The 10,709-nt window shown below is 31.9% G+C and overlaps 2 protein-coding genes and 1 long non-coding RNA gene across 6 annotated transcripts in view; 1 reads left to right on the forward strand and 2 right to left on the reverse strand.

Moving 5' to 3' along the window:
- The window catches only part of znf362a (zinc finger protein 362a), a 29,014-nt gene extending 24,054 nt beyond the window's left edge, over positions 1 to 4,960 (reverse strand). Inside the window, exon 1 of one of the 2 annotated variants that reach the window (NM_001077733.1) lies at positions 4,904 to 4,960. The gene's annotated coding sequence lies outside the window, so the exon portion shown is untranslated. Of the gene's footprint in view, positions 1 to 4,196; positions 4,553 to 4,903 lie in introns of those variants that run through there. The other variant, XM_068224224.2, reaches the window with a different exon arrangement.
- A 3,386-nt stretch (positions 4,961 to 8,346) lies between these two features.
- The window catches only part of LOC141376670 (uncharacterized), a 3,622-nt gene continuing 1,259 nt past the window's right edge, over positions 8,347 to 10,709 (reverse strand). The window contains exons 2-3 of the long non-coding RNA XR_012387352.1: positions 8,905 to 9,026; positions 8,347 to 8,697 (exon numbers count right to left, since the gene is read on the reverse strand). This is a non-coding gene — a long non-coding RNA (uncharacterized lncRNA). The remainder of the gene's footprint in view (positions 8,698 to 8,904; positions 9,027 to 10,709) is intronic.
- Positions 8,912 to 10,709, forward strand: part of si:dkey-207b20.2 — an 8,671-nt gene continuing 6,873 nt past the window's right edge. For all 3 annotated transcript variants that reach the window (XM_073917098.1, XM_068224245.2, XM_005155913.6), the window contains exon 1: positions 8,912 to 8,995. The gene's annotated coding sequence lies outside the window, so the exon portion shown is untranslated. The remainder of the gene's footprint in view (positions 8,996 to 10,709) is intronic.

Consider the following 10,709-nt stretch of genomic DNA (forward strand, 5'->3'; position numbering starts at 1 on the left):
ATGTATGTATCTGCTATAGTCACATTGCAGTATTATATTATTTAATAAACATTAAAAAATACAGATGTTACTAAATATTATTTTTACAATTATTTATACAATGATGATAATGTTGTTTACATTTGATTGTTCACTTAAATACTGTTAAGAGTCTGAAGAAAACCATTAAGCACTGTTTATTTATTTATGTTTGCTTGTACTTGAATATATTTTATGCAGATGCACTGCATAGAACAAGACTTGATCGTCCAAATCGATCTAAATCAATGAAATCTTTCTAAATAGAGGTATTCAAGTCATGTGATCAAATTGAATTCATACCGCAACAAAACAAAATATCACAATGTAATATTTTTCCAATATAATATATGCAGCCCTACTAATAAGCAAATAGTTAATAGTGAGAATTGGTCCCTAAATAGTTATCAAATGTATTAATTTTGATTGATTGGGATGATTCAGGAGTGAATGACGCATAAAATGTAATAAGCAAACTACAAGCATAAATGAACGCAATAAAGCAGAGTTAAAAGTGAGATAAACAGTGCATGCTTAATGCTTTTGTATATTTAAATGTAAAAACATACACCGCAAAGTCTACTCAACAACATTGATATCTTATGTGAATATTGCGGATGCACACATTGCGATATTAATGCTGAAACGATATTTTGTGCAGCCCTAATTGGCATATTATTTTCATGACACAGTTATATGTATACGATACAACCAAAAGCAAACTCACACTGTTCACACACCTACAGATTATACTTAATGCCAAATTCAACATGTAGCCTGCTGAAAAAAATCGAACAATTGCTCATTGCATTGCTTCTACAGTTACAGCAGGAGTACAAAATGCATTAAAAGAGTGCATTTTATTGGCTGTATACAGATTATTAAACAAAATTTATTGCAAAATCAGAAATGGCAATGGCAGTATATGACTATTTTATCTAACGTTCAAACCTAAAAATGTACAGATTTATGTGGAAAAGTGCAAACGTTACCCCACGGTTTGAGCAGGAAGTGAAACAGACACCCTTTCAGCATCATTAAAGAAATATTCAGCAGGGTCTGGGCTCATATATTTGGACATATCGCTTTTATTATTTTTGGCTTGGCTAAATGAATTTCTCCGCAAGGCCCCTTAGTCAAACACTCTCAAGACTGCCAAAACATTCATAGCGCAGTGTCATGGACATAATATATGAAAACGATACGCCTTAAGTAATCACACCGTATGGAAACATTTCCAAACGTCTAAAGCTCCCAATGGGCAAAACCGAGCAGGTAAAGATTAGAGGAGCGGAAGGATGAACGTCACTGTTCCTGTTTGTGCATTACAACCACTTCAAAAACAAACCAAAAACCTTTCCTTACAGAAATAATGCAGTGAAAACAGACCTGCAGAATTGTGGGAAAGAATCAAAAGTAGTCATGGGCAAAGATTAAACGGGAATAATCACTTGTTTTGACATAATATGTGTGTATTATATATATATACACACTCACCGGCCACTTTATTAGGTACTCCTTACTAGTACCGGGTTGGACCCCCTTTTGCCTTCAGAACTGCCTTAATCTTTCATGGCATAAATTCAGTAAGGTGCTGGAAATATTCATCAGAGATTTTGCTCCATTTTGACATGATAGCATCAAGCAGTTGTTGCAGATTAGTCAGCTGCACATCCATGATGTGAATCTACCACAAGGGTGCTTTATTGGATTGAGATATGGTAACTGTGGAGGCCATTTGAGTACAGTGAATCAGAAGATGGGTACACTGCAGTAATAAAGGGATGGACATGGTCAGCAACAATACTCAGGTTGGCTGTGGCGTTGACATGATGTTTAATTGGTACTTATGGGCCTAAAGTGTGCCAAGAAAATATCCCCCACATCATTACACCACCCCCAGCCTAAACCGTTGATACAAGGCAGGATGGATCCATGCTTTCATGTTGTTGACGCCAATGTCTGACCCTACCATCCGAATGTCGAGACTCATCAGACTAGGCAACGTTTCTCCAGTCTTCTATTGTCCAATTGTGGTGAGCTGACAGGAGTGGCGCCTGGTGTGGTCTTCTGCTGCTGTAGCCCATCTGCCTCAAACTTGGATGTGTTGTGTGTTCAGAGATGCTCTTCTGCAGACCTCGGTTGTAACGAGTGCTTATTTAAGTTACTATTGTCTTTCTATCAGCTTGAACCAGTCTGGCCATTCTCCTCTGACCTCTGGCATCAACAAGGCATTTGCGCCCACAGAACTGCCGCTCACTGGATATTTTCTCTTTTCGCACCATTCTAGAGATGGTTGTACGTAAAAATACCAGTAAATCAGCAGTTTCTGAAATACTCAGACCAGCCCGTCTGATATCAACAACCAGCCACATTCAAAATGACTTAAATCCCCTTTCTTCCCCATTCTGATGCTCGGTTTTAACTGCAGCAGATCGTCTTGACCATGTCTGCATGTCGTAATGCATTGAGTTGATGCTATGTGATTGGCTGATACACAATTTGCGTTAACGAGCAGTTGAACAGGTGTACCTAATAAAGTGGCCGGTGAGTGTACACTCATACATAGAAACAAACCTATACAAAACATTTTTGTTACATAGATATTTATAATTGGCATCATATATATATATATATATACCTTACATCTTAATCTAAATAAACACTCAAATATATGCACGCATGCGTGTATTTATATATACATAACATATATACACAGCACACATACATATATTATGCCAAAACAAACTGTTTTTGTGTATGCAATTAATTTTGGCCCAGCGCTGATTAAAGTGCATTGCTTAAAAAGGTGAGTCTATAATATCCATGCTAAAAGACTGGAAATTATATCAGTTTATTATGAAGATTAACAAGTTGTAATTATTCTTCATAATAAACTGATATAATTAGAACTGAATTGTAATTGATAGTAATTATAAATAACAATTAATAGCAATTGCAATTAATCTAGGCAGGGGCGGATTTAACCAATAAGTGAGGTAAGCAGCCGCTTACCAGGAAACCTGGGGAGCCCCAATAAATATCTAGAAGTATAAAATATAACTTAACTATATATAATATCGTTTTCTACCATATTTTGTATGGTGAGAGTTAAACAAATACAAATGTAATGTAATTAAATATTATTTAATATACAATCAAATATCATATTATTATAATAATGTAAGGTTATGTAATAACAATATAACAAAATAAAATATCCATTATGAAGCAGTCCAGCCGTCAAATTTATAATATAGAGAGAAGATTTCTTCAACCCATTTCTAAACATAATAGTTTTAATAACTCATCTCTAATAACTGATTAATTTTATCTTTGCCATGATGACAGTAAATAATATTTGACTAGATATTCTTCAAGACACTTCTATACAGCTTAAAGTGACATTTAAAGCCTGAACTAGGTTAATTAGGTTAACTAGGCAGGTTAGGGGAATTAGGCAAGTTATTGTATAACGATGGTTTGTTCTGTAGACTATCGAGAAAAAACAAAGCTTAAAGGGGCTAAAAATTTTCTCCCTAAAATGGTGTTTAAAAAAAAAATCAAAAACTGCTTTTATTTTAGCTGAAATAAAACACACAAGACTTTCTCCAAAAGAAAAAATATTATCAGACATACTGTGAAAAAATTCCTTGCTCTGTTAAACATCATTTGAAAAATATATAAATTTAAAAAAAAAAGATAATTTTTTTTGAAGGGGACTAATAATTCTGACTTCAACTGTATATATATATATTGTAGATGGAAAAACATTTTTAAAAAAGGAATCATTTACAATGTAACAATTGCATTAATTTAAAAAGTCGAAAAGAAGATTAAATGATATAAAAAAACAGCAATATAAATAAAAGTTAAAAGGATGCTTTCAGGACTTGGGCACTATGGCTGTAATTGCATTGTAATGCATCTTTAAAACAAATAAAAATAATTACAAACACACCGATTATAATGTAACGCATCATTTTATACCTTGCAAACTAGAAAGCTTCCTATTGACATTTAATGAAGTTAGATCAATTCTGTGAGTCACAGGATATCATTTAAAAAAACTGAAAGTGCAAATAAACATCGCAAAACAGCGTGCAAATATCAAATAAACATCAAACGAGAGATTGACACGTCTTGTGGTCTTCAAAATGAACTGATGAAAAACTTACTCAACTTTTTCTTTTATTCTGTCGGCATCCTCGAAAAGCTTCCCAAATAAAAGCGCGCTCTCTTTTGATCAAAGATTACATTAAGAAATCGCTCGCAAAATAACGCGAACGGACGCGTTTGGTGCCTTGCGAGAGCGCAGGTCTCCGGTGTCTGCCTCTCCCACATTCTCAGACAGTTTTATTAAAAATTTCAGACAAAAGGAAAACAAAAATGGCAGCCTGTCTTATTTTTATAAGGACAGGGCGCCATATTCTGCAGATCCCAATTTTTTTAGCGACAAAAAAATATAGCGCGTGCGTTCAGATCCAAGGCGCGACGCGTAAAACGCCGCATTATTTGCATTAAGTGCGCGAATGATTGTTTACTTAGATCTGCAGGTTTGAATAGCCCGGCTGGAGGAGGAAAAAAAGAGAGAGGGAGAAAAAAAAACGAGACTTCCTACAACAATCATGCGATGCGAACAAATCACGCAGATGGAAACAGACGCGCATCAATGTTACATTTCCATCGCGACGCATCAATGCAAAAGCGTGCAATTGCGTTATTGTTGCAACGCGAGCGTGCTTTTAGATGGCTTTCTCTTTTATTTGAACTTTTTTGCTCACTCGAAGGACTACAAGAACTAGCATCGTTTTCGCGCGTCGTGCAAATGTGCCCAAAAAATTAATATGCAGTGGTGAAGATGAGAAGAAAGCGACAGACATACCTTGCACACCTCGACGGAGGATTTATTAGATGTAATTATTGAAAGCTTGAGATGTTGTTTCGGCTTTGCCTTCAGAGGGAGTTTCAGACCTTCCGGGTCGCCTGGTGTTCACTTCTGGGTGCTGCAGCTCCACAGATCCATATATGAGCACATTTACAGCCATCAAATCACTAAAAAACATCTCTTGTGCACATTTCTCGTGTCGTTAGCTATCGTTTGCAGGATATGGAGCATACGTGAATGGAAACTGAGATGATGATTAACTCATATCAGATTCACAAACATATACTGTACATTTACTCCTATTTATACGCCTCAGCATTAAATAATTTTGTCTATGGGGCTTTCAAGGGGGTCTGGAAATGTTTAGAGATTTTAATTAATAATAATAATAATAATAATAATAATAATAAATGTAAAACAAAAATATAATAGAAAAGTTATTTTGAAATATTTTATAAAACTAAAAATATTTGGAGATTTTTATATATAAAAAAATAATAATAATAATAATAATAATAATAATAATGTAAAACAACATTTCACTAGAATAATAATTTAAAATATTTTATTAAACTAAATGTTTGGAGATTTTTATATATTAATTAATAATAATAAATAATAACAAATGTAAAACAAATATACAGAATATTAAATATTTTATGAAACTATAAATGTTTGCAGATTTTTAAAATATAAATTAATAAGAATAAATAATATTAATAAAAATAAACAAATAAATAAATAAAATACAAAAATACAAAAAAAAATATTATTTTAAAATATTTTATTAACTTAAAATGTTTGGAGAATTTTTTATTTAGATTAATAATAATAATAATAATAATAATTTAAAATATTTTATAAAACTATAAATGTTTGGAGATTTTTATATATTATTTAATAATAATAAATAATAACAAATGTAAAACAAATATACACTAGAATATTATATTTTTTATGAAACTATAAATGTTTGGGGATTTAAATTTTTTATATAAATTAATAATAATAAATAATATTAATAATAATATTAATAATAAATAAATAAATGTAAAACAAAAATCCCCAAAAAGTATTATTTTAGAATATTTTATTAACTGGAAATGTTTGGAGAATTTTTAATGTAGATTAATAATAATAATGATAATGATGAGTAAAAAATGTAAAGTAAAAATTACACTAGAATAATTATTTTAAATATTTTATAAAACTAAAAATGTTTTAAGATTTGTAAATATAAATTAATATTAACAATAAATGTCAAACAATAGACTAGAATAATTTTAAATATTTTATTAAACTGTAAAAATGTTTTGAGATTGTGTTTAATATAAATTCATGATCATAAAAATAAATAATAAATGTAAAACATAAATACACCAGAATAATTATTTTAGTGTATTTTTGGCTTTCATTTTTATTATTACTTATTTTTTAGTATAAATAATACAAATTTTAATGTAAAAATATAAAAATGTTTTGAGATTTTTAAAAATGAAAATTCATAATAATAAATAAATGTAAAACAAAAATACAATAAAATAATTATTTTATTATTTTCATTTATTATATAATATTGAATAATAATAATATGTAATATATAATAATATGTAAAATCAATATACACTAGAATAATAAATATTTTATAAAACTATAAATGTTTTGAGATTTTTAATTATAAATTCATAATAATAAAAATAAATAAATGTAAAACAAGAATACAATAAAATAATTATTGTAAAATATTGTATAATACATTAAAATAATAATAAATTGTATAAATTAGCAAAAGCTGAAATGTGGATTAACTTTGATCACAAAGTCTAAAACCTATAATGTGCATTTTCTTTTTTTAAGCCTTTTAAAGTGGATTAATTGCTTTGCATCAGCATTAAAGAATTTTATGTGGATGTTTAGTGGGGGCTTTTAAGGGGGTCTGTACAAATATTCTTCTTTTTTTTTAATAAAAGTAAATAATAATAAATGTAAAACAAAAATACAATAAAATAATTATTTTGAAATATTTGATAAATCTAGAAATGTTGGAGTTTCTGTAAAAATATGTGTATGTGTGTGTGTGTGTGTGTGTGAGAGAGAGAGAGAGAGAGAGAGAGAGAGAATAAATGTAAAATATCAATACAATAGAATAATTATTTTGAAAGATTTATTAAAACTACAAATGTTTAGATATTTTTATGCAAATATTCAATAATAATAATAATAATAATAATAACATCAACAATAAATGTAAAAGCTATTGATTACAGGTCCAACGTGAAAATAAAAGAAAATAATGCAAAATGTAAACATTGTTCTTTCAAGATCGCAACTTCCCCAGATTCTGTTCTTCACATTTCTGTGTGCATCTGTGTGTAATACTGCGCCCACCGTAGTGTAATATTAGTATTACCATAAACAATGTATTTTGTGACACCACGAAATAAACGATTGAGCATAATAAGAAACGATAATTTTTTTATCCATACGATATATTTATCGTCGTGTTGCACAGTCGTAGTTTAGGTCATTTTTGACACCTTTAGTTTGGTAAATTTGAGTTGTCATTGTGTGAGCTGAACAGCAGATGGCAGCACATGCGCGCTCCACTTCAGTCTGACCCGTGCAGCGTGCAGACCCTTCTGCATGTTTTATCCCTTTGCAGGCCTGTAGCCAGCCTGGTGAAAGGGGTGCTTCTTTTTTCTGAAAATGTGGACTTTTTGCAGTTATATACCTCACTTGCTATTTAATTATGATGTTTAAATACTCCAATAAGGGGCATTTTAAGCACTTTTAGCTGGATTAGCTTGTTGTATCCTCCAATTATGATGTACCAAACATATTTCCTAAAGATTTATAATAAACAAATATTTAAAAAAAAGAGGTTTACAATTTTCTTTTAGCCTCTCTTCAAAATTCATTTAACAACTACAAAGTCAGTCTAAGCCAAGGCACTCTATAAACATTAAATATATTTTTAATATTTAAAATATTAAATCTAAAAGATGTTAAAAAGCCTTTCCTGACACGGCTATTTCTTAAAACTGCCCCTACATGTTTTGATAACACGTGACTTGATCAGGGTAACCTGATGTAGCCACAGTTTTAAGGAACAGCCACGTCAATAAAGGCTTTTTATTTTTTCCACATTTTTTGAGTGCCTTGGACTGATTTTGATGTTGATTCTGATGAATCCCTAAAACAAAGAGCACCGACACATTATTTAAGCTACCCCTGAGGACTTTTTGTTTGATTTTGGATTTTTGTGCAGCCTGATTTGTATAACAATTAACTGTAATAGGCTGCTTTTGGTGCTTCAGACCTTTTCATTGGTCAGTTTTTCTCTAAGAATAAGGTTCAAGATTTAGACTAAAAGTTAGGCTACTTGTAAAATGTTTTTTTTTTTTTTTTTTTTTACAACAGTCATAGTGAAAGTTGATAATACTAATAATAATACATTTTATTTAAAGGCACCTTTCTAGCAACTCAAGGACACTGTACAATCAACAAGAGCAATAAAACAACAAGAGAAATAATAAAATATACACAACAATAGTGCAGATAAAATTAAGTATCAAAAGCCATCTTAAATAAGCGAGTTTTGAGTCTGGATTTGAAGAGTGTGAGGGAGTCAATGAAAAAATGTGATCCTGTTTGCATTAACACAGCCAAAAAAAAAACTTCATGAAAAGGAAAAACATAACGATGCGCAGGGTTAACGCAAACGCACTGATGCACAATCATCTGTCACTGTTCCTGCAGGAGCACAGAAATACAGCTCAGCATCTGAACACCTGTGGAGGAGGAGGAAGCAGATCAACAGGTTTCTCTATTCAAGATCCTGTCAAACAGACACTCCCACACACACACACACACACACACACACACACACACACACACACACACACACACACACAAGCTGTAAGAGCAGGTGAGACAAAAACGCAGCGTTTAGACACATCCCACAGCAGGAGGGTGAACACACACACACTGAAACTCACAGACGGCAGAGGAGACGGTAATGCAGGAGTTTCTGAGGGTCTCCTGAGGGTCTGTGGAGCTGCAGATTCAGATTCTTCATCTCAGCTGGCGGTGAGTGAATGAATGAGGGCTTGATCTGGGCCTTGAAATCATCATCACATGACAATAAATGCATAAACAAGTGCTGCATGGGGAATGGAGATCTGTGCATGGATGCTCTGTCATATATGCATGGGGATTGTGCTTGTCGTTGGAATATACAGGTGAGTAATGGATGAAGAGTGAAGGCAGGCTGTGTTCAGATTGTTTCTCTGGATTTATCAGCTATGAGTTTGAGTAAAATGTGAAGTTTTGTTGCTCTATACACTCAAAAAAATGATGTTTGCTGTTTGCTCAAACTACTATTCTAAAATGAGCTGAAACAACACAATTACTGAGGGTTTTTATTTTTTATTATTAATATTTTTGCGACAACTTAATTGTTTAATCCACTTAAATTTATAAAAAGTAATAAATGAATTTGTGTCCCAACATATGGACTTACTGGGTAAAAAAGGTGTCATTTAAATTGGTAACTTTACAACAAGGTTCATTAGTTAATGCATTTGCTAACATGAACTAATCATGAACAACACATGTACAGCATTTATTAATCATAATTGAACATTCACTAATGCATTATTAACATTTAAGTCTGTGCTTGTTAACATTAGTTAATGCAATATGAGTTAACATGAACTAACAATGAACAACTGTATTTTCATTAACTAACGATTATTAACATGAATGAATACTGTAGTAAATGTATTGTTCATTGTTTGTTCATGTTAGTAAATGCATTAATTAACATTAACTAATGAACCTTGTTGTAAGGTGTGACCTTTACATTTAACACAAATATTAAAACAAACAAAAAACTTTACTGTTAAAATGCTGAGTTCCACAAAATACCTTCAAGTTGTTTAATAACAAGTCATTCATTTTCTGTTCAACTTAGTCCCTTTAATAATCTGAGGTCGCCACAGCGGAATGAACCGCCAATTTATCCAGCAAATGTTTTACACAGCGGATGCCTTTCCAGCTGCAACTGGGAACTGCATCACTGGGAAACACCCATACACACACATTTACCTATACCACATGTCTTTGGACTTGTAGGGGGAACCCGACCACACCAACGCAGGGAGAACATGCAAACTCCACACAGAAATGCCAACTGACCCAGTCGAGGCTCGAACCAGTGACCTTCTTGCTGTGAGGCAAACATGCCACCCATTGCGCCACCGTGTCGCCTCACAAACTCATAGCTAATAAATCCAGAGAAACAGAATGATGAACTGATGATGAAATGTCAGCCATCTGAACACAGCCTGCCTTCATGACAAGCACAATCCCCATGCCTATATGAAGGAGCATCAAACAAGTTAACAATTGTATTTACAAATTTAAGTTGATTGAACATAAAACACTTGAGTTATCCCACAAAACCTCTCAGGAATTGTGTTGATTCAGCTCATCATCAAGTAGTTTGAACAAGCAGCAAAAATATTTGGTATCACTTTATTTTGATGGTCTCTTTAATGCATTTTGTTGAATTTAAGTTACATTGTCAACAATGCCAACTGATTCTCAATAGATTATGAGTAGACTGTTAGGTTGGGTTTGGAGTTAGTGTAAGTTGACATGCACAGTTAAAGTCAGAATTATAAGTATATAATTCCTCTTTTAATTTTTCTTCTTTAAATATTTCCCAAATGATGTTTAAAAGAGCAAGGAAATTTTCACAGTATGTCTTATAATATTTTTTTCTTCTGGAGAAAGTCTT

The sequence above is a fragment of the Danio rerio genome, chromosome 11 (assembly GCF_049306965.1).
Source record: "Danio rerio strain Tuebingen ecotype United States chromosome 11, GRCz12tu, whole genome shotgun sequence".
Classification (NCBI taxonomy): Eukaryota; Metazoa; Chordata; class Actinopteri; order Cypriniformes; family Danionidae; genus Danio; species Danio rerio.